We start from the raw sequence: 24,478 nt of genomic DNA on the forward strand, positions 1-24,478 counted from the left end.
TAACATCAGAGAAGAAACTATTCTCAAGGAGAGCATGATATACTGTATTGCTTTGAATACCTTGCTCTCAACTAAGAATGGGATTTTCTTCTTCTTGAGCTAAGACTATTCTTAGTCTCTTTTTAGCTGTGCTCCTTCTTATAGAAAGCTGCCCTTGGGAAAGCCTGTCCCAAAAAGTTATGAAAGCATAATCTTAAAAGAAAAATAAAAGTGGAGCAAAATCAAATTACTATTGAAGGATAACATTTTTAAGAGAGAGTCCCTATGAATTATTATTCTACTTTCTATCTAAATATTCTTGCTCCAACAAGAAAATCAATCTAAAATGCACAAAACATATTAAATCTGTTACATGGATTATGATCTCTATCGGAATGACACTGAACAAGTTCTATTTTAATATACAGATATATAACAGAAATCCCTGGTATATATATGGCTAATACTCTGCAGTGTCTGACATCATATATACCTCACTTACAAGACGGGTATCAGACTCTACAAGATACATATAATATACTATGTAATCACCATGGAACAACAGATTATTTACTACTGCTAATTTGTGGGGGGGGGACAATTGCATGTTATCCCAGGGTCTTTTTTTTTTTTTTTTTAAATAGTTTTCTGCAGTTTTATTACATTAGTTTCAGAAATTATTTCAGAAATTATTCCTTTGGTAAGGATTCAAGGTGAACCACCCTCCCAGTGCACATATGAATCTTCAGTGCAGGAGGGTGTCCTTGTTGAACAGTCACCTCTAGGGTGGTAGAGAGTGGGTTGAAATACAGGTTATCAATAGACTCCTGCTGTGGATCTCTTCTTTTGAATATCACTGCAGTGTTCTCATGCTTGCTGTTGATATTTTGGTGCTTTGAAGCAGTCCAGTTGTCAGCTTCACTAAAGCAAGTATTGTTGATAGCTGCAGGGGACCCAATGTAGACATTTATTTATCAATAATTCAAATGTATACAGCAGAATGTTTGCTGCTGTAATCATCTTGGGTTGCATCCTTATTACGGAGGTTAAATGCTACAAAACCAGTGCTTATGTCCAATAAAGAATCAAAGGCATTTTTATAGACTGGAATTTTCCAAGCAGCCTGTGAAAATTTAGTATCTGGCCTTAGCTGAATTTTCAAGAGTTTGACAGAAACAGAAAAAAACCCCTCCAATCTTCAGGAAACAACCAAATACCTAGTACTCAAAAAGTTCAAGCCAGATATTCCAAATAAACTAGAAAGAATTACAAGAAACTTTATTTCTCAAAGATTTGAATAATTTATAGCAGTAATAAAGTAACAATACACATCACCCGGAAGCACTATCAATTTCACTCCCTGATGTTTGTGCAGAGCAAGGTATCTCTAGACCTAAGCAAAATCAGGAATATTCATAAGGCACAGGCAGTACCTAAATTAGAGTTCATTCTTCACATAGTCATTGAAAATAAAAGGCTACTTTGTCTCATCCTCTGGAGATACCTCTGGAGATGCGCTGAAACTTCTGTTTGTAATTGTGGCTTTGAAATAAGGGGATGGCACAATATGAAGATAACCTTGAATTTCATTTTTTTTAATGTAATAAATAGAAATAATAAAAACAAAACTTGAGGATGGTGGGAAGAAGAAAGTTTCCACAAACACAGATCGGTCTACTCATGTCACCTAAACCTGATGCCTATATAAAGGGAAAGCTTTGCTGAGATTCATACAGACTATAGCAGTTATGAAGAAACACCATAAGCACCATGAATGTGTTCTTGTGGTGCAAATAGCAGTGAAAATACTATTGAAGTGAAAATAAAGTTTTATTATCTCACAACATTGTATGTGCTTTGTGAGTGTAAGTGCAGCATATTGATTTTTCTAATCTTTGCAAACAAGCAACTCAACTGAGTTACAAGATACTTCATTTTAAAAATAAATACAATTGTCACCTTAATTAAAATCTTGAGCTGTCTAAAGCATTTCTATTCTACCAATGCTAAGTAATTGAAAAGCTATAATAAATAGGCTTCATTCATTTTTAAACTTACAACAAATGCCCATAAGGCACTAAATACTAGAACTTCTTATCATGACTTTTTAATTAGTTTTGTTAAAAAGAAGACTCTCAAAGCATATTGCATCTCTACCTCACCTGTGGAGAGAAATGCCAAGAAATACCTATCACCTTTACTTCTCACCCAAAATAATAAATAATGGCCATGAATTCCAGGGTAGACAGTCTCTTTTTGCAGGGGTTACAACCTGGTCATCACTGACTGTATTACAGGAAATGGAAACCTATCAACTAGAACTAATGTAGGACAGTGAATTCCCTTTTCTGTCTTCATAAATTGATACCTGGTAAATTCTACCTTTGAAACTCTTCTAAGATGTATGATAAATCAAGATACAGATTATTCTAGGAAGTGAAATACAGGTAAGGGAAAGGGACTGGAGGAACAATTCCTGAGAACTAACCTCTCTTGTGCACTCAGGCATATATTTTGTTTTCTGAACTAAAACAATAATCAGTGTAACTTAAATACATGACTCTTATCCAGACTTTTCATAGTATCAAGGCTCTGAGGCCACATTCTTTTATGTGTCACGTAAGAAGAAAACAGCCACACCTCTGCCAGTTTCTGGCCAAAAACAAGGCCCTTTAAGCGTTATTTTAGCTAATGTAATAATGGTAAGAGGAACTTCACTTTTCATCTAGTAGAGAGGGCATTGAAATAGCCCATGGAAATGTAAAATTTTGTCCCTCGTGTTCGGGTCCTGAAGGAGGCACCATTGCATTTCATCAGGACGTAAGTCTTGTTACTGATCCACATTTGTCTTCTGGATTGGACAACACTCAGATCCTGAGTGGGTCTGAGGTGTGGAGAATTGGAGAAGCAAAGTAACAGTGGTGTGTTTGTCTGAAATTAGAATGCTAGGAAAAAAAAAAAAAAAGAAACAGTAACTAAAAAAAATCTAAGCGAAATAAGCTCCATGATTAAGTGGAAGTTCAGTAGGAACGTGAACAGAACCTGCTTTCCTCAACTGTGCTTGCATCATACTTCAGGTGCCCGAACTTTTATGGGCGTCATACACGAACTTCTGCTCTGTTAAATATGACATAGTTGATACCATAACAATTTTGAAGACAATGATCATTTCCATTAGGCAAGCTCTTTCAAAGGCTCAGGGTAAAACTTCACTGAGAGATTAGCATTACAAGGAATCCTCATAGCTTTTAAGGACAGAATAATAAATTATCTTTTTCAATTTATTCTATGGGAGAATTGGCTCATTCTTTTTAATAAAATTAAGTATACTTTTTTTTCAAACAAAACTAAGAAAATATGTGAACAATTTCTTTACAGATGAGAGGATAGTGTAAGAAATCATACAAAAAAATCTTTTAGAAACAAAGAGAAATTTAGAGTGTGGAATGCAAGCTCTTACTCTGTTATCTTCACGATAAAATAAACTTCTGCTGAAATTTAACTGATGCCAAATCAAAACCGAATGTTTTACAAAGGTTACTTGGCAATAATTTCCAGAGATTGCCATTGTTTTATGATGATGTATATAAACCAGAATTTAGGCCACAGTGAGATGAAGTGAATATACTTTCCACAAATCCAAGTAGACTCTAAAGTTCCTAAAGGGAAAAGACTATTAAAGTTAAATAAAGACTATAAGCATTTGCTTTTCCAAATGCTGTTAAATTAAAAGCTTTTCAGTAACTCTGTTAATATAGAAAACTCTGGACACATTACTTGCTCTTTAGTGCTCTCAGTGACATTAACCTATTACAATTTTAGTTTATAGTTCAAAACAGAATTATATTAGATGAACTTTAATTAATGTTTTATTAATACTTAAAAGGCAATTTTAGACATAAGGAGGTTGACATTAGTCACGTACAGTTATTCTAAAGTCAGCTACAGTGTAAGTCTGTAATTGCTAAAAAACTGGGGTTTTTAAAAACAAAACCAATAAATTCCACAAATGGAAAGATGTGTAAATGTACAAATATTTTGTTTCAATTTAGTAAAGCCAGTAGAGCTGACCATCTATCTATTATCTTCAAAAAAACAAAAACAAAACCCCGCAAAAAACTAAAATCCCCCTTTGAAAATATAAGGATTTAAGTTTAAAATTGTGTGTAGGTAGCTGTATAGTCAACTATATTTGATTTCTTTCTGGGTCCAAATGTCCAAATCCCTTACTAAACATGCTATTCACACTTACTAAAGAAAGACTGTACTAAATCAAGTTCAGATTTTTTTTTTTTATTATTCAAAAGAAAAATTGGCTATATATTTATTACTCTATTCTTGAGCTAAATCCAATTACTTTTACAATGTATGGCTTGTTTCAGTATTTGACAGAAAAATAAATAAAAAATAAATAAAATGCCCTCTCACTTCTCAAATCATGAATGACATTAAGTACCAATTCCATTCCAGAGTAAATACATTTGATTAGCACAATGACTTAAAGGAATGATTTGTTTCACAAGATGCAGTAAATCTTCCATTTATTCAAATATTGGTAATCACTCTAGCTGAATTGCATAAAGAGCATGGAAATTAGAGGAAAGATAAACAAATGCAAATTGGTTATCACAAGGCAAATGCACTATAATGAATTCTCTATCCTATGTAAGCAGCATCATCCCCAGCAGCCTTCTTTGTTCTTAAACCAGTGCATATATATACATAGATGCTTAAGACTGACTTAAAGTCAAAACATTTACGGAACAGATGTTTAAGCTTCTCCTGTGTGGCTGTAAGAGACCCTGTAGTACCCAAATCAATACGCACTGCTTCTTATTTCTTGAATGTGGTGTTAGGATTTCCCCCACACTCACTTTCATCAGGGTCAGAGCGCTTTAACAAACACCTGCACCCTGCAGCCCAGTGACTTTTTAGGCTTTTCTCTCCCTTGCAGGGTGGAAACAGAAGGCTGTTACAGAAGCAGCAGAAGACAGTAAAACGCAAGTAGGATTGCTTCCACGTGGGGTGCCCACATGCTCCCCTTGACATAGATAACAATAGCTGAGGGAGTGGCAATGGGACTGAGTGCCATATGAACGGGTTACCCAGCACAGTCCGAGAGCCTGTTTGCCCAAAGGCTGACAGCCCTAGAGAAGAAGATGCCAGTGACTGCTAGATTGAATGGCAAGCAGGGGATTACCAAGAGTTTTTGGAAACAAGGAAGCAAGCTTGAAAAGAAGTGTAAAAACACCATGGCAGTTTGAGAATGCCAGTCACCCCAGTGTCACTGAGATCTCTGCTTAGGGCTGGCAGAGTAACCTCACCACCCGGGGCCCCAGGGAGCACATGCAGTCAGGGCACTGGCGGTGTAGGTTGCAACGCAGGACCCACACCTCGGGTGTGCAGCCATCAGCATCTCATCAGCAGGAGGGCTGATATGGGTGCAGGCAAAGCCAGAGCACGCAGGCAACTGTGTGAGCATGTGCCATTCACATTTCTTGGGATTAGTTACAAAAGGCTGTTTCGGAATTTTGGTTTTATCTATGTCTAGCATTGTGGTTTATCTTCTGTATTTTTGGTATTGATCTCAAATATACAGTTCATTTTTTGTTGGTTAATTATGTATCAGTAATAAATCAATAAACCACTTGGAAACAGATTTGATTTAAACCACCAGGAGTTGAGCAGCTTTTCTGTCCAACATTGTTATAGATAGACTTCATGCTCAAAGCATATGTCTTTAAACGATCTCTCTAAACATATGGCTCTCTAAACATCCAGGAGCCAGAAAAAGGGAACACATTTCATACCCAAATGTTAAGCAGAAGCTTTCAAGAGTGGACAGAATTATGGTAATAGAATGAAGGTTGTTGAAATCAGGATATTTCAGTAGAAGTGGCTAAGATAACTATGTATTAGTAGATATGGATGGGTCAGAAGGTCACTACAGTCTTGACCACATAGATATAGTCTCTTAAAGCAGATGAAGGTTCTAACTGCTGAACAAGGTTCAGATTAGGCCAGGTGATTGAGACATGTCAATTGGGAGTAACTGTTCTTTGAAGAAAAGCCAAATGATGAGAAAATACTCTTATAATAACTGTGAAGTTCTGTTTTGCTAAGTGTAAGGATGTAATTTCCTCAGCACTTCATAATAAAAGAGTTATAGGATAATGATCGAATGTATAATACAAGCAGCACATACTCTGAAGAATACTGTTTCACACTAAACACTGGTTGTATTTATTAAGGTTTACAGAGTTACAACATAAAATCCTGTTATCATTCTCTGTATAACCCATTTTGCAAAACCTTAACAAGATGACTTCTGTAACATGAAACTGTAGAGTGTTGCCAAATGAAGTTTAACACGTAATACATGGGCCAATTCACCCCAACTAAGTATCCCAGGTTCCTTTTATTGACAGACACCCTGAGGATAATTTAGATGTTGGCTGAACTGAATTATGTTCCACTGATTACAGACTCAGCAATGAAGCTCCGAGCCAATGTGCCTTAGGCCTGCAGTAGAGTGTATGGAAAAAGAGTGATTTATTTTTTTAGTTCATCTTTTTAAGAATTAGTATTTTGACTGTCTTTTACAAACTGGCTTTTACAAATGACAAGTTCTGTATGAGCAAAGTTAAAGATAAATAAAGAAATCATGCTCTCTAATTCATGCATGCGTTTCTAACCTTGTACAACTGGAATTGAAAAAATACACACTCATTTGGAAAAAGTGTATTTTAAATACATTCAACTTAAATGTCTATGTTATCAGCTAAATAGACACCACTGCATATGCATCTGTTAATTCAGTTGCTAAGATCAGCACAGTGGCATTTATTTTTATGTGCAAGTTCCATATTCTCATTTAACTGAACATTCATTTGTCTGGAAGACTGAATTTATGTGGGCACTAATTTGTTATGGAAAATGAATGCACTATGCAAGAAAAACACACATTTCTTCTTTATCAGCTCAATTATTTTTAAACTTAGAAACATGACTGATTACTTATGTATGACAATTACCACATTTTCAAATAGGGATATTTCATAGTTACTTATATGGAGGTCTTAAGAATTATTAAGATTTTGTTTTATCATGAAAATCAATTTAAAAAAAAAATTATATTGATAGTTTTCATACAAGCATAAAAGTATTAAAGAAAAGCATTTGGGTTTAAAATTGAGTAATTTTTCATCCCTACTTGAATTATTATTTTCCTATGTTCACAAAAAAGTCTCCTGTGCAAACTATGATCTACATACTGGAGTTTTAATAATGCTGCTGACTTGGTAGAGGATCAGTAGGATAATGATATATGTTCATTTTCCTTTCTACAAAAGGGAAAATAAAAGTAAGTAATAAACCCAACATTTAAAACTTGCATTCTTCTGCTGCTCAGTTATATATTCCATAGGAAAAGCAAAGCAGAAGTGGAAATTCAAACCTTGTTCCTAATAAACCAATCTAATTATTATGTTTCCTCTATCATCTATATAGCTATTTAATCAGCAGTTACACTACCACCATCTATGCTCTGGATTTTGCTTAACTGTTAAAAACAGAGAAGCAGACAATGTTGGCCCCCTGGAGATGTTCAGCTACCACATCGGTCTCACAAGGCTTTTATTTTTAAGTTGATGTAATTTTATGCAATTAATATTTTTGGTTGTCCTGTTTCTCTTTGGTTTTTTGTGCTTTGGTCCCCACACCAACCTAGTGAGTTTAAAGGTAGCAATGTGTGGCATGCCTTCTATTTATTGAATGGCTTGAGAGGCACAGCTGTCCATCTTTTTTTACTTTACATATTGTTTATACAGGGTCATTTATTTCCCTATGGACATGATGTTGTCAGTCATTCTACGAGTTCTGTTGGGTGTGTCTTCAGAGAATGAATTGTTTATTTATCAACTGATAATGCTTTAATCAGATGCCCTTCTGAGGGTTTTCTGCCAACTTCTCTTTCCTACTCCACTCCCAAATCCTCAAATGTATTTTATCTATGAAGGGTAAATTCTAATTGTAACTGCTGATCAGTGGTAACATCTGACTGAGGAATGATCTGGCATGGCCCAGCTACAAGAAGGGTTAATTGTCTGGAAGCAGGAATGCCAGACAGAAGGAATCCTTGCAAGGGAGTGAAGTCTCCCTTGGTGATGAGATAAGAAACAGCCTCAGTATTGTCTTGTAGCCATCCTGAAATGGGTGTGCTCAGAGCCTAAGATCAGGGATCACGTTTGGGCAGCAGTGCTGGGCAGGGGGATGGACCCATGGGTGGCCTGAGGTGGTGCTCTCGGGTTTGGTGCTGGGTACATAAGGGATCTGCTTGTGACGCATCTTTGCAGTAGGACTCTGTCCAATGCATTGCTCAATATTTTATTTTTATTTTTTTTATATTTAAGCACAAACCTGTGCTCAATTTGCCTTGAGGGATACCATAAAAATTCCCTAACAGCTACCAAACTTATAAGGGACTGTAGAGTCTTAATGGGTTTTGTTGGTTTGTTTGTTTGTTTTTTTCTTTTGGTGTTTTGTTTGTTTGTTTGTTTGTTGTTTTTTTTGACTCTATTTAAGAAACACAAGAAGGTATATACCGCACCTTCTAATTCCATGGTACTTCAGGTAACTCACATTTTCTGACTTTCCATTAATCCATATCTCCACTCAGTTCCTGTACTATTAAGTTTGCATTAATTTGTGGGTTTTTTTAGTGTAAGTTAATATGCTCACTCCAAATTCCCTGTAGTATCAATAGATACTTTGTCTTTGATAAGAAGGCATATATAGCATTTTTATAGGAGCCTACTTCCCAGACCTACTACATGCTGTTCTTCAAATTTCTATGTATTTCATGAACTTATGCAACCCTTGGCACTACTGGAACCCTTGCTATCAAGTACAGTGGAATTTGAACTAGGTTTTTAGTTGATTGTTTCACAGACTTTCTACTTTCAAGGTATTTTGTAATACGAAAACTAGTGATTCAGATTTTTTAGCTATATTGCCTGTTGTTCTACCTTTCCTTTTATTCCAACAGATTGGATCAAAGTTTCTGTTTACACAAATAGTCATATAATTAGCTGGTAAAATACTTAAGATTCTTCATAAGCATTTTATCAGATAGGTCATTGAACTGGGATAGTTAGGTCTATTGATTTATCAAATGAAAGAGAAGAGAGAAAGTGAAATATTGTGGTTTGTAACTACATTGTAATGAGAAAAGCAGAGTGCTACTTTATTGTATTACAATCTTTTGAGTTCCTTCTCAGCAATAGCTCTGGATCCCAGTGAGCAGTATTACTCATGGGACATATCAAACTGATTTTCATATAACCATCTATGTTAGCTGGGACTTCAACCTGCAGAAGCCAGTGGAAACATGTTCCTGACTTCCTGAATGACAGACAATAGCTTCTGTACTTCTACAGTTTCTGTACAGGGATTATTGTCCTCATCAAGGACCTAAATTCCTTTCCAGCCCCTGCCCAAATTTAGCTAAATTTCTTTTTCTTTTTTCTTTTTTTTTTTTTTTTATGACTTAGAGAAGAAAAGATATTTTTAATGAAAAAAAAATATTTTTATTATACAAATTGTTGCATTTATCTCAATAAATATTATGAATTACTTTTCACCAAGTCTGAGAACTAAGCAATTCCTGCCTAGGGTAAAAACGTAATGTTCAGTGCTAGGCAAGCTGAGACAAATAAATAGCGCTGAATGTTCTCTACCCCAAATATTAACATAGCTTTCTTTTTTAAAGTATTGAAGGCAACAGTCATATCTTTTTCCTAAGCTATGGATAGTAGGACAGGAATCTATTTGAAAATTCTCATTATAAAAATAGTTAAGAACTATGGATCAATATATATATAAATCTGAAGAGATTTCTTTAAGTACATGTAAATTATCCAAAACACATTTAATATAAAAAAGAAGAGCAATTACTGATTTTATAAATGATCTTGGATAGAAATACATATAAATTATTGAGTGATGGGATGAGTACAGATACATCAGAATAGTGCAGATACAAGTGAAATGCTCAGAGGGTAGCCTTGAAACTGAACTCAGAGACTATTTACTGGTTTGTGTGGCAAATTTTATCTTTACTAAAAGCTCTAGAATAACTACCAGCAAAAACGAGGATTTGCCTAAAGAAGAATGAGCTATATCTACCACATTAATACATTTAGCAACTCCTTCACAGCAGGATGCTATCTCTACAGGGAAGTAGGTAAGGCAGTCTGGAGGATAAGAATGTATTTTCCACTGGATTGCAAAGTCCAGTCAGTCATGCTACTGATTCAGTTTATATCCAGAAAGTGAGATGTCCCCCCACCTTTCTCTTCCTAAATTTGAAAATAAAAATATTTCTTTCACTTTAAACAAATAAAACAATTCTTTCACTCAGATTCACTACAGAAAACCAAGGGAAGTTTTCTCTGAAGTGAGTTTTGCCAAGGAACTGCTGACACTCGAAGTATCATTGTTTCCCTTCTACTTATAGTTTGGTTTCCTGAAACTTTCTACATTTGCATAAAACAAGGTTTAAATAAGGGCTTCAGTTCAAACTAACTAACTTGGAGGGAAGGATTTTCAGTATCTAATTCTGGAAATTAAATTTTGCTGCATGAAACATCTCAAGCACTAACTAGCATTACTGTTATGAAATTTAGATGCTGCATTTTACTTGCTAGAAATAGTAATTTACTTAAATTTATTTTTATATTGCCTAGTCCTCCTAAACAATTCAATATAAATGCTATAAAAGATTCCTTGCACTTTAAATAGGTTAACATATCACTTTTATTCGCTTATTGTATTAAAAAATGTTATGCTGATTTTTATTTTTTTTTTTTTTCCACTCATGAAAGAGCTTTCTTGAAGGACAGTGGCTTTGACAGTCTGGCAAAAATGGGGATAGAATTTCTGTCAAAAGCCTTGCTTTACAGCATTCAAGAATACCTTTTTCTCTACTGCATGCAGCTGCACAAAAACTTTCTTGAAACCCAGAACATATTCAGCCCACCAGATAAAATTTCTATCGAGACTATTCTTTAATACATGTGCCTCCTCCCACATTGTACTATTTAGTAAGAAATCAGTTGTTTCTTTCACCAGTAATGTTGAGACCTTGTGGTCATAATGGTATTATTCATCTACCTAGGTGTTAACGTAGGTGTTAACATAAAATCACCTAATTATATTGGATTATTCCGAATGATAACTGTTTTATTTGTTTTTTCTTAAATGAATGCAGACTCCAAATTTCAAATTTACAAATAAATAAATCACTAAACCTAATGCCTGGACTGGGATGATATTAAAATGATTATTCAATTAAACTATGCTTGAGACAACAGGATTAAAATTAAATTTTACTTTCAGTGTTTCAATAACTTAAATCCCAGATTTTCTAGTAATATGTTAGGAAAGCCCCTCTTTCATTATAAATTAAGAATTTATTGAAAAGATTTTGGAGCAAAAGAAGAGAAACACTGAAAAAGCTACATTTTTCCTCTCTTCTGCTACAATAAAAAGTGAACTACAACTTTCAGCTGTTAAATCACAAAGACTATGCACTATTTTTTCTAACAAAAAAGAGGCAGTCCATGCTTTTAATGTATCTTAAAAAATAAAAATAAACACCTGGAAAAAGTGCCAAAATGAGTGCAGTCACTTATTCACAAGATCTGTTGACTCTAAGTCTTGTGTCTCATATAGATACACTTTTCTCCCTTTCTGGCTAGAATGAAATCTGATAGAAATCACCCTATAAATATTTCCCTTTCTCAGATATCTGCACTAGGATGATACACATTTTTCTTCTGTATGTACATCCTTTTCCCTCTTGCCCCTAGAAGGAGTAGCAGCGAGCAGCACACACATGTATTTTTGTATCTAAAATCAGGAAAGCACAATGCCACCATGTGCAGTGATCAAACAGGAGATAAAGCCATGAACTAACAGGAAGAGCTATGCAACAAATATATATGTGTGTGTGTGTATATATATATATACACACACACTAATAGCTAGATATAATAAGATACAAAAGGGACAAACCCAAAACATATCTAAACTTAGGAGTGTCAAAGGGAAAAAAAATCACAACCAACCTGGGAGTGATGTGTAACACAGTCTTCCTTTTCCCAAATCACTCACAGAATGTTAATATCTACCAGTTTCTTAGGGAATTCTTCAGTTCACTGTTGTAAAGTTGCTACTCTGATGACTGCCATGTTCTTGGTCTGCAGACAAGGCTGGTTTTCTGGGAAAGCAGAGGTGTGCATGAGCACCTGGTGTCAACCAGCGTGATAGGAGCAGCCCCATCCAGCTATTCATTTCAGAATAGAAACTAGGACAGTTCCCACCCATTTTAAAACAAGTAAACAGGGATGTCTTTCACATCAGTTGAAAGTTGTTCTTTCTTTTTGCTCTCTTTCTCTTGAATGGAGAATGTGATGTTTACAGGAAGCTGTAGCTGTGCAAGTAGTACCAAAGGAAGTAACTGAAGAATTCCCCTACAAAATCAAATTAGATCATTGTGGTTCTTACTTCATCTCTTATCTCCTTATGGTGTTTCCGAATTCAGGATTTTTTAATAGGAGTTATGTAAGATCCTCTTTTTAAAGAAATTTTGCAACCCCTTTGGTTGCATGTGTCTGAATGACAAATTCTGCTTTTGGTACATCAGCAAGAGTCTGATTCATGTTACTGTAAAATTCAGTTGTACAGTTGGTCTCAAATCAGAAAAAAATGCCAATTCAATCATGTTTCTGTATCTTGTCTTATGAAGATAAAGAATGTCTTACTTCCCACTTCTCTGAGGATTTCCATATCTAGAATAAAGTATCTGGTTTTGGGCTACTCAGTAGGAGAAAAACAGCGACCAGCTGAAGGCATTACAAGGGAGGCCACCAATATGGTGGGGGTTGGAGCACTTGCTCCATGAGAAGAGTCTGGGGAGCTGGACTTGTTCAGCCTGGAGCAGAGATGGCTTTGTGGGGAAATAACAGCAGCCCCCAGTGCCTATGGGGGGAGCCAGGCACTTCACAGCAGCACAAGCTGGGAAGATGAGACAAGTATAATAAACTGAAATGTGAGAGGTTCAGCCTGAATATAAGGAGAAGCTTTTTCATCATAAAAGGCAGTGGCAGAGGCTGTGTCTGTACAGTTTCCATCCTTGGATGATTTCAGACCCAAGTGGAAGAAGACCTAAGCAGTCTGGTCTGACCTCAGAGCAGACCTGTCGTGAGCAGGAGATTAGACTAGACACTGCCCAAGGTCCTTTTTCTGTCTGAACACTACGGTTTTATGAACTTTGCTTTTTATACAGAGCTACTTAATTTTACCAGATTTGGCAGTTATCTATTTTATTTCATGTGATAGAAAATCCAGGCAAACATCAGTTACAAAAAGGGATGTTACAGTTGCACAATCAATAAATCTGAAGTCTAACTTTCAAAAAACCCCACACAATCCCATAAAAAGACATGAAAACCAAGGTAAGAGCCAATTATGTGTGACTGTCAAATTCATTAACATTAACTAACAAGACTGTTGACTTCTAAAATTGCTTGTGTCAGGTGGCAATGACAAACTTGATAAGACAGTACTTGAAAAACGTCATTAAATATTCTGCAGCTCATTTCTATCAGTACGAATATTAGATTAAGACAATAACAATGCTCACATGAATTTGAAAGAATTAATTACAAAACTTCCTTAGAAACCCCACTGCATATGTGATTAAAAGGATGAAAATAGCTTTCATTCTGAGGTCTTTAAATAGGAAAAATACTCCTCCTATAACAAATCAATACCAATAATTAGTATTATGGCAACAAATGATATTAAGCCTTTGTTCTTCTCATGTTGTCAAAGCAGAATTATTTCTTCCCCCGAAACTGCTGATAAAGGAGTTATGCTGAATATTAGGGATGTTTAATGCTTATTTTCAGAGTGTCTCTGTTATACTATTTGTTTTAATTTTTGTGTGAGGCTATGGATTTTCAACTATTTTCTTAAAAACATTGTAAAACCCAGAAATATATCCTATTTGCCAAGACCTCTTCTCTAGTTTACAGTCCAGAAAAGTAATCTTTTAAGGAAGTGTTTTATTTTGCTATTTGTAGACTAAAACTCTTTCAAAAAAATCCATGTTATGCAAATAAAACTAATTTTAAGTCATGTGGATATTTGCAAGACTTAAGAAATGAATGCGGATTCAGGTTTGAAAACCTGAGACAGAATCAAAGTGTGTTGATGGCCTCTTTATCTCTCCTTCTAGTCATGTAAAAGGCAGCATGGTGCGAGTCTCTTTATGGCATTTTAGCTTTTTTTTTTTTTTTTTCCCCAAGTCTAGGGGGATAAAACAAAACAATTATAAACATGTTTTACAAATACTTCTGAAAATTTGAAATGTATATGAACATAATGCAAAACCAGATACACACACTCTTATATGTAGTTATTCTGAAATGAAATAACTGTATAAACTTTATAATGAAAATCCTGCATAAGACTTATGCTCTCTCAATGGCTTTTTATTATCAGCTTCAGTCCATCAGTTTTTCTGTACTGAAAAAAAATAATGAAAAATATGGGCATCTTCCAAAACTACCTCTATCTCATGTATTTCTACAGCTGGCTACCAAGCAAATATCTCAGTTCTATATAAAATGGTAATAGTTATATAACATCTGAAAAGAAGTGGTCAGTGAGCTGTCTTAGAGATTCAGATGGTTTGTTGCTTTGAATATTTGCATTCACTACTCAGGAAGTACATATGGCCATCAATATAAGACTTTCATCTGCTTCCTCTAACCCCATAATGAATTTTAGAGTTTTTAGCAAACATTGGAGCCTGCTTGGACCTTAATGGCATAACAGGCTTGACCCATTGATGCTTTCCTGAAAAGCATGGTGACTCCCCAAAATCAGACAAGAAGTGGGGGTGAGGCCTTACCCCACTTAGCTTTGCAAAAGTAGCTAATCATTCATCAGTGGCAAGAGGCACCTCAAAGGAGTGGCTCTGCATGCAGTTCATTTCTGTTCACACTGGGATTTCTGATGCTGTAGTAATGCAGGAATCTTCCCTGCTTCAAAAATTGAAGTGTGCTTTGTGACTTAGTCAGATAGCAAAGACAATCTGATAGCAAGCTGCCACAGAAAGTGGAGGTCTTGCTGCCTTGAAATTTCTCTCACATCTAGTACACTGGTTTAGTCACAAAACAAAACAAAACAAAACAAAACCTTTTCCACTGGATCAACCCCTTATGAACTAACTATAACCTGCAGATCTGCTACATGGAAGAGAGGGTAGCAAAGGAGAGAACTGAACCACAGTTTTTGCAGCGATTTATCATTGGTTAGGCTTTATTGTAATGTCAGACTGAGCCTAAGTAATTTAGGATTAAATCTTTTCTTCTTTAGAACACATTAAGATGTATGAAAAATGGTTTGTTGTAGGAAGAGAGCTTTATAGAAGATATGAAACCTGAATACATGCAATTACTTAAAATAGTATTTCTATTTTCCCCATTCTGCTATAACAGAAGGCAGTGAATGACTATTAACATGTTGCACATTAGATTCTCATTAGACTGTAGTGAACTGTAAACATATATATAACAATTTAATCTATTAAGTTATGTACTCAGTATTAATGAAAATGATACTTCAGGACCCTAGTCTAACAGGACTTCAGACATTAATCTGAATTAAAGACTTTCAAAAGGTTTTTATATTAACATCATCTTTATTTTATTTTAACCTTTGTAAACCTATGAAGCAGCAAAATATAAGAGTTCATCACAAAATTAAAATTAAGCAATTTGGTGTAACAAAGGTGAAGTCTTATAGTAAATGGATTCAAGGTCGAAACCTCTACTCTTAGTAGGAAAGAGGGGAATGACTATAGCCATTTCAGGCCTTGAAAACACGAATCTTCTACAAATACAAGCATGCCCATTGGCAACAAGATATTAGGCATATAAACCCAAAACTTTTTAAACCTTCCTTGTAAAATTACTGTAATGCAATCAACCCTTCTACCTGGGATAACTCTCACGGTTCCCCAGCCTATGGTGCTTTCCCCCACCTTGAGAAGGAAGTTGCTACTCATGTGGGATGATTCAGCTGCTAGCAAAGCAGCTGCTGAACTGCCACACTTTACATCCACCAGGCAATATCGTAATGTAATATTGACATTTGAGCCCTTTGTGTGTGAAACACACTCCAAAAGAAACCATTTCTGGTTAGAGCAATTACATCTCAAATAGAACTGATAGAATTTTCCACCTCTAGTATTTCTATAATCAAAGGCAAGTTACGCAGGTGATTTACATGCTCAATGCAAACTTGAACATCAGTCCTAAGTTAGAAAACAAAGACTTATACAGGGAAAGCTTAACTGAAATCACTGGTGTATAGTAAGTAACCTTTGGTAATATTCTCAACATGATTTTTGCATTGAAATGGAACAGGTATGATGTATCTGGCATTTCTATAGGAACTTAAATGTAGTTTAAAAAAACCCAATAGATTTTATTTCAGATCTTTTTAAAGCACCCAAGATTAGGAATCAGTTTGAATAAGCAGTAAACATTTACAATTTTAGAACCCTCTAGCTCTTCAAAATTAAGTAGAAGTAATGCGCAAGAACAAGTTATCTCAAAAGCAGAACTCCCAGAAGATTATTTTGTTCTGATTGGAATAGAGAAACACTGAATATTCAAGTAGCCAGTGGGTAGATTTCTATACATTTAATTAAACTAATTAATTAAATACAGGCTCATTTTTTCATGGCAAAAATTACATGGTGTATCTGATATCAAGTTTACTGGTTCTCAGAAAATAATGTTAAATCTAGAGATATAAACAATTAGGGTAAAAGGATCAATGTCTGAGACTGAATGCCACTATATGCACAGATGCTGAGTCTTTTTCCTTTACAATTTTCTAAGGTCATGCACCCCAAAACCAATCACAATTCCCAGGATAAAACTACATTCATAACCTTCAGAACCACAGCTATTTCTCTTTTAGCAAGAAGAGTTAATGTGGATACCTTTAGCTGGTTATATGCTGAAAAACCAGCCTTGTTAGATTAGGGGAATTTAGATTGGAACGTGAACTGGCAGAAGGCCAGATTCTGAAAGGAAAATTCAAAACCAGCTGCAGCAGAGAAGCAAACCAGATCTAAAATATCAATTTTCAGAATAATCGAATCATTACTTAACATATGAAGTGCTCAATAATACAATATAATATTTTACTTGCCCTTAATACATTATAATAATCGTAGAGGTGAATTTGGTAAACAGTTTTTTTCACCCATAGTTTTCAGTGAGTAGAATTTCTGGCAGCTATCCAAACAGGTCACCATGAACAGGATAATGTGGCAATCTGTTATCATTAGCTCTGTTGGAAAGGTTCTGAAGACACTAGAGAGAATTAAATGACCTGGAAAACTTAGTCTATGGAAAAGTCTATTGTAGTCATCTCCGTTATTTCCACCTCTACGCATCACTGGAACAGTGGAACAACATGATTTGCAGTGGTGACAAAGATAAAGGTCATTTTTCTGTTTTTCTTTTATCCAGCATGAGCCATTTAAGGATTGTTAAATTCCTTACATACAGAAAATGACTAATTCTTGTCAGGTCCTTCCACTCTCTCAGTATGTTAGCCTACTGAAATCTTCACATTAAGAAGACAATGCGGAGCTGTATTTTTGAAAATCACTGCTACTATTGTCCCTTCCCTTCACTGTTACAACTGTCAGAATTTCAGATAATCTAAAATAACAATATACAAAACCCCTATATATCCCATTTTAGCAACTGTTTTTCCTAACTGTTGCGATTTTTTCCAGGAAAATTTGAAAGAAAGAGCTGTACTAAAAAGATGAATCAAATGTAATCACTATGTCAAGGTCCACATGGTAAAGGTAGATACTATAAAAAGACTGACATAGCTTATTCAAAAATATGCATGAGAGAGACTTATTTTGTTTACACAAGCTTTGCCGCTGTTGGTCTACATTTATCTGAGTGATTAACTTAAAATGAAGATCAGACTTTGACATGCACCAGCTATTCTGATTTAACAGTTATGTATGTAAGCTTTATTCCAGGGAAATCCAACCAAAAAAAAAGTGAACAGAAACAGGGGAATTAGTAGAATCTGAGGGAAAAACCTGTGAATCTTTTACATTTTGGGAAAGAAGGGATGAAATTATTCCTGGACTTCAGAGCTGAGAAAAATTTCAAAGGACTATAATCAGGGGAGCTGAATGTTTTCCCTAAATCTGCTTTATTTCACACTGTACTTACTGAGGGGTTGAGGGCATGGAGTACCAAATACATTGTTTTGAGGGCAGATTCTTCACCAGTAAATAAATAAGCAGCTCTTGTTATAGGCAAAAAACTGTGCCAAATCATTTTCCTTCTTTATAGAAGTGGAACAAAATACAGTGTGATTTGTGTTTCACTGAAGTGTGTAATTTTTTACATAGGAATTTCTATAAGTGATCACTTTAACATTTATTAGGAATGAACCACATGGGTTTAAGAAACAGACACAAAACTCAGCTCTGCTCTATTGCAACAGAGGATAAAGTTAACATCATGCACAAAGGCTGGCAAGTCAGAAGTTGTTTCTGTCACCTGGTACCATAGTTTTATGTAGAAATAATATCTACATAAATGATCCTGGTATATTTGTCAAAATTGGACTATCAAAAGCCTTCAGTCTAAAGACTGACAGAATTCTGACATACAGTATGCACAATTATTCTGCCTATAAATAGTTATTATTTTGAGAAACAGAAAAACATAGGAAGGTAAATTCTCAATATTATGGCTTGAGTTTATCTTTGCTGTTCTTTGCCAAGATAGGGAAAAGAGTGATTTTTTCATTTTTAGTTTGGGAAAAAAACTCTTCACTTTTCTCTCCCCCTACCAGCTCTTGCTCCTAAAGAGATTAAAGACACCTCTTAGATGCCAGAATGTCTGCTTTGCATGCACTCAGAGCCGAAATGTTCTTTTTTGTATAAAGAATATCCTTCAATTCTGCTAGTCTAATAAGTCTTGTGCAGAGAAAACAAGTTAAAATTCACCTACCAATCTTTTCTATGCTTTTAGTGGTTGCAATACAGTCAAGAGCAGGAAAATGAGCTAAATTGTTATATTTAAAATGCCACTGAGTCTACTCATATCAAGTTCACCAGTTATGCCTGTTTGGAGGTCACTGTTTCATTCATTACAATGGCTTTCTATTTTTCTGATATGATTCTCGATTACTTGGGTAGGCAGGTAAAACATCTGACATCCAGCAATGAACTATGTCCTTCCAAATACGTCTGCACAGTCACACATTACATTTTAGCAAGCTCTTTATGTTCACCTATTAATAAACCATAGTATGAGGTTGAGAATAAAGACTCAACTCACACATTAATTAGAGGTGTTCTGAACTACACCATCATAAGTCATTCAGCTATTAAATGATAAAGCACACCAGTTAGCAGATAACTGCAGACGTTTACTCCATCTTACTTCCATCTGTGGCTGTATTCATGATAAATTTAAAGTGAATAACTATCATTCATCTGGATAATGAGTATCAGATTCAAATAACTCATACCTACACCTGCTACATCACAGTGGTTTGAATCACAACAGGCTCTTAATGAGCACACCACTTTTCACATTCACCTGCTTCATTAATACAGATTTGTATTTATTCAAATATTCCAATAAAACATGCACTGAGTTACGCAAACCACTTAATATTAGTTGGAAACAAACTCCGACTGTCTAATAGGGGGCATTATCCTTGACCTTTAGGTTTGTCTTCACAAGAACTTGTTTGTGATTTCAGATTCTGTAACAAACCCACCATATTCTAGAACTAGACTGAGCCACATTGAAATACCTACGAGGTTAGAAGTACAATAAAAACTTTGTGTCTAAATCTTGTCTAGAGTTTTCCTGAACTGATCAGGTGCTATTAAACATGAGACAAAAATTATTTTTTAAAAGCTATTCAGTGCATTCAGGTTAAGAGTATACTGCGGTGATTATTTTAAAACATTTACAAAGGGCAGTAAACACTCTCAAGACAGAACTTTCTACAAACCCATTGTGAGAAACATAACAATATTATCCAGAAAACTGAATTTCTTTTTCGAATCTATGTTCCATTTATAAGCTTATTCAGGGTACTGGCAGGAGCTTCTGTGTCTGATTTTATTTATAAACTAATAAATGCAAGCAATAAAGCTCATAAACATTTTCCAAAAGCAGTTTAGTTTAAATATCCACTACCTCAACTCTCCTATTGGCTATACAGAAGTTGTCTTTCAAAACAGGAATGATCTCCAGGGAGTGGGTCTTGTATGAGTGAAAACCAATGATGCTCAGGAGCTGAACTGAATTAAGATGTATATTAGGACTCCTTTTTGATAACTGGATAATTGGGGGGGGGGGGGAAGAAAAGTTACATAAATGTGTATACATGTATGTACTGGAATCCTTAGATCACTCAAACCTTGTATGTGAAGATCTGTTAATTCAACTCTCAAGTTTCTTTCCTTGTATGTTGCACAACATCGACTTGCTGGCTGTATCAATTAAATCTGAGATACCTGTCTTGTTTCAGAATGGATGAAGGATTCAAAAGTGCTTTGCTTTATGCTGGTAGGGAAAAAAATGCTATTTCTTACAACAGGAAAAAAAGAAACAGAAATGAAGGGGTCTTTCTTATCTGCTACTCTGTGAAGAAAGGATAGTAGTGAGAAGAATGGAAAAGTTACAGGCTTATGTTATTAGCTTTTTATGTTTATGTATACGCACCTATAATAGAGGAATATAAAATAATTTCTGTTGTTTGAATTTAAACCACCTCATGAGCATTTTTCTAAAGATGCTTTCTCATATTATTTTTTTTAAAGTGACCTTTTCCAGATAGCATGCAATTACAACTTTGTTGATTACTTCACTTTCAAATTACTCCTTAGAAATTATGCTAGAGGAATGCATCACCACTTAGCTTATCACCCTAAAAAAAACAGCATAAGACTTCCTTAAAAATAATTATTGTTTGAACTACCCAATAATTAAGTTAAACTGAGAACAACAGAGAAATCACAACACTTTTAGTAAATTTGACCAATTGTCAGCATCCTCAATTAGAAAAGTAAAAAAACCTCAAACCCCAAACAAAAAAACCACCACTGTTGTGATGTTATGTGAGCTTTTGGGTTAATTAACTTTCATATGAAGGCTGAAAACCACTTTTTTCCTGCAGAAATCTTTAACTAAACAGTTATATAATCATAAAGCCTTTCTTTCTTTTTTTTTTTTTTTTCCCCCCCCCCCAGTTTTTCTTGTACCTTACCTTAGTTATGTTCTCAGTTGCTTCTTCCCTTGACTTTCACAATACTTTATCCTGACTAAAGTACTCACAAGAATGCCTTCCTGTTTCAAATTGCTCTCTCCTTAAGCTATTTTCCTGGGAACCAGTCAGCAGTTGGGAAATAAGTCTATTAAATAATTTTGGGTCTAGTCAAAAATAAACAAATCAATAAATAAAAGCCAATTAACTGTCCTAGTCAGACCTGTTTATGTCATTGCCAGGAAACATATTAGATGTCTAAAGTTCTACCAAAGGCACTGTGGTAGAACTAACTACCAATTTCATAGCTAATGCACTTGAGAATTATGAACAATCTTTCCTCACTGTATTGGCCTTGAAGTTTGAATTGAAAAATTTACCTAGACCTTGCCTTTGGAAAGGCACTGAATTCAGGGACTGGAGAGTAGTTTTGACTTACATTGCATATTAAAAAAAAAAATATCAGTACAAGGGATAAATTCTGATGCTGTTCTCATTAACTTTTTGTAGAACAGCCTAGTGGATAAGAATTTACCTCAGTGATATTACAGCTCAGTCCTGTACTGCTTGAATGATTTAAAGCTGCATCTGCAGTTCAGCAACCATTTAGATTTGTAAGGTAGAGGAAGGCAAACGGCTCACCCTTTTCTTAGAGATGGCTCACCTTATAGAAAATAGTGAAATTTTATAAAGATTATGAAGAGAAAGATTACAGAAAACGAGTGATGAAGCCACCATATGGGAAGAACAGAATTAGATCTGACTTCCCCATTCCCTTATAGTATTTGTATGGTTTCTAATTATTAATGAAAACAATCTATATGAGTAAGTATGGATATAAGTAAGCCTACAAACACACTCTTCTCCTGTTCTAGTTGTTACCCAAATCACGAAGTGATAAAAATTCATGATCTAATAAACGTTAAAAATGGCACACCTTTGGCACCTTTTTCAAGGAATGTCATCCCTCTCTCCTGTATTTTCAGCACCTGTTTTCTAGCAACCATTTAGAGACACATCCTGAAAGGGGTGAACCATTACTCACCTTTGAGAGGAACACTTTCAGCTCCCACCTCCGACAGAAGCACTTCCACACAACCTCTATTTATTTCCTTTGACTAAAATATTAGCTTCTCCAGTCAGCACCTGGACATTGGAGACCTCAGCCATGAAGCATCTCATCTACCTAAAAGGTAGAAAGAGCACTAGATACCTCTCTGAATAGAATGGATTCTGTAGCCCAGTGAATAAGTTATTGACACTACTATTAACGTGCCATGGTCTTTGTACTAACTCTGCAAGGTCTCAAGACTGGGGCTTGTCAGATTTACTTTTAACTTGTTTTATCTAGCTAAATTTTGTTGTAGCTGGTAGAGCTGTAACAGCAATTTTCGAAGTGATCAGGTTATTAAGTCCATTATATTTTGCTTCTATAGTACAGTTTTCATATATGTAGTAGTAATAAGTAGTTGTCCTGCATATAATCTAATATTTATGACTCTAAGATGACATAGCACAGAGGAACATAGCCACAGTAGGATAGAAGAGACCTTGATAATGGGGATGCAGGATGCAGTGTAGAGAGGGGCAGGCACAGAGTGATGAGAGGACAGGTGGACGATGGAGACCCCGTGGCTATAAACAACATACTAATAGTCAGCTAAGGAGGTGCAGACTTGGCAAAATCAGTTTTACGGGCAACATAAAGAACAATGAACATATATCTAACATATGTAAAGTGTGACATAAATAGTAAATCCAGGTGAAGCATGCACTTGAAAACCAGTGAACAAATCGCAAATTGTGAGCATGCTGGCAAACATAAAAATGTCCTGTGTAAGTCCTAGATGAGGACGAATAATGAGTCCTTCAGTCATCCAGAGTCCTTCAGCCAACTAGCTGTACCCTCTGCCCAGAATGAAGCCAACCTTTGGATCCAGAAGGTATTGGAAAATCAAACTTAACACCATAAAAGTGGTAAATATCAAGAGTGTGTGTATGGAAATTTCTGTTTCTTTGGCAATAGTAGTATTTTTTTTTAATTTTCTATTTCTTTCTTTTTTCTATAATATTAACTGAACTAATAAGAATTCTTCAATTAGTTAAGATTTAAATTATATTAACAAAAAATTATTGAATTTATACATAAGGTGTGTTTCCTTTTTGGCCGTAAAAATATCTTATGCATAAAAATTCTGCTTCCTTGCAGTACCTTTTCAAACTAATTCCTAGATGTTATTAAACTGATCAATCATTTGCCTCCAGGATTTACAGCTACGCCTGGGAAAGGAAGACATTGTCCTTAAGAATCATGGCACCCTGTGGCATTTCATTCACATACATGTATGTATATTGTAGTGGAAATTAGAAACAAATATAGAAATTCTCGGTTGAAATAATGCCAAATCACTTATCTTAGGTATGATTTTCACTTAACTTTTCTGTTTCCTTGAGTTTCTTTCTCTTGCGTAAGTTACATGGGTATAAACCGTGAGCTGTTTGACTGTGTGTGTACACAGTATAATCTATTACTGTGTGTTCATACATATCCATATGCCTATATAATAATATTTATTTTTGGAATAATTTAACATGAAGTAACAGGAATAATTAATCTGGGTTTTTTGCTACTAATGGTCACAGATTCCATTTTTTAAAACATGAGTTGTTTTTAAAATTAAAATAAATCTGCATATTTTCAGCTTTGAACCGAATGTCAAAAAATATTTGTGCACAAAAAAGGTTGCACAGTAACATGGAAGCATGATACATCAAAAGGAAAAAAACCCCACCATTCAAACTTCTTATTAGGTAGAAACTTCTGCAGATCACTGAATTCCACAGAAGGTGGACTAGCCATTACGTTTCAGCAACTGGAAGAAACAATAAATCACAGCTTTTACAGCCCATTACATCCAAAGGTCTAAAACCTTTCTGTGGTTATTTGCAACCTTCAGAGTGTTCCAGCTGCAGAGTCTTATAACTTTCCAACTTTCTATGACTGATGCTATAATATAGAGTGAACAGGAAATTAGAGTAGAAGAGAGGTGTAAAATCAGGATCCACAGAAAGGCTATGCAGGAAG

General features: G+C 35.1%; 1 protein-coding gene across 10 annotated transcripts in view; it reads right to left on the reverse strand.

The window, feature by feature from the left end:
• Positions 1-24,478, reverse strand: part of CNTN5 (contactin 5) — a 670,135-nt gene that overhangs the window by 458,164 nt on the left and 187,493 nt on the right. For 2 of the 10 annotated variants that reach the window (XM_074916759.1, XM_074916712.1), the window contains exon 2: positions 12,108-12,259. The exons of 6 other annotated variants lie outside the window; for them this stretch is intronic. The gene's annotated coding sequence lies outside the window, so the exon portion shown is untranslated. Of the gene's footprint in view, positions 1-12,107; positions 12,260-21,396; positions 21,503-24,478 lie in introns of those variants that run through there. 2 more of the 10 variants (XM_074916740.1, XM_074916768.1) reach the window with 2 other exon arrangements.

The sequence above is a fragment of the Athene noctua genome, chromosome 1 (genome assembly GCF_965140245.1).
Source record: "Athene noctua chromosome 1, bAthNoc1.hap1.1, whole genome shotgun sequence".
Classification (NCBI taxonomy): Eukaryota; Metazoa; Chordata; class Aves; order Strigiformes; family Strigidae; genus Athene; species Athene noctua.